This window comes from Frankliniella occidentalis, unplaced genomic scaffold (assembly GCF_000697945.3).
Source record: "Frankliniella occidentalis isolate FOCC.00 unplaced genomic scaffold, Focc_3.1 Scaffold208, whole genome shotgun sequence".
In the NCBI taxonomy this organism is placed as follows: Eukaryota; Metazoa; Arthropoda; class Insecta; order Thysanoptera; family Thripidae; genus Frankliniella; species Frankliniella occidentalis.
In genome coordinates, this window is record NW_026267334.1 from 224,716 (window position 1) to 225,385 (window position 670).

The 670-nt window shown below is 57.5% G+C and overlaps 1 long non-coding RNA gene across 1 annotated transcript; it reads left to right on the forward strand.

The window, feature by feature from the left end:
* The first annotated feature begins 8 nt into the window (after positions 1 to 8).
* Positions 9 to 549, forward strand: LOC127750556 (uncharacterized). Its single transcript, XR_008011745.1, has 3 exons — positions 9 to 223; positions 310 to 392; positions 506 to 549. It is a non-coding gene; the product is annotated as an uncharacterized LOC127750556 (long non-coding RNA).
* The last annotated feature ends 121 nt before the right edge of the window (positions 550 to 670 follow it).

Consider the following 670-nt stretch of genomic DNA (forward strand, 5'->3'; position numbering starts at 1 on the left):
TCCGGGGCGAAAGCGTTGGGCTGCCGACCATCCTTCTGCGGTAGGGGCCGTGCGGAACGGAGGCTGCGCTTGCCGGGCGCTGGCGCGGGGCTCGGTGGACCACCCCGGGCACTCCTGCAGGACATCACCATCACCGCCACCACAACCACCACCCGAGTAGTGCTGCAGACGCAGGACGCTCTCGATCAGCGCGCATGCGGGACGCGGCGCTCAAGCATACACGGTACACATGCTTGTCTGTTATCACCCTACATGGAAATTAACTCTTTCTACTTGACGCTTGTATTAATCTTGTTTTTGTATGTTCAGGTTCGCCGCTCCCGGCCGCCTGTTCTAGGCCCGGGTAACTGTCCAGAGGAGGCAGCGGACTCGGCGCGCTTCGGCCACAGGAGGTGAGCAATGTCGCGTTTAGAACTTCATTCATTCCTATGTCAACGTCCTCCCCATAGGTTGTTTATTTCTAAAGTTTGTTTCGCATCTAACGCGTTCCCGCCTCTTTTCGCAGATCCGTCGTACCGGGCGTGGCTACGCGGGCGACCAGGATCACCTGAATCCGAATGTACAATCTAAGAACGTAAAAGAGGGGGACGATTTAAATGAACGGCGGGACAAGACGGCCATGAGAAAGGAAATACTGCACGGCCGGTGTTCGGAGAACGCTATGGCCGTG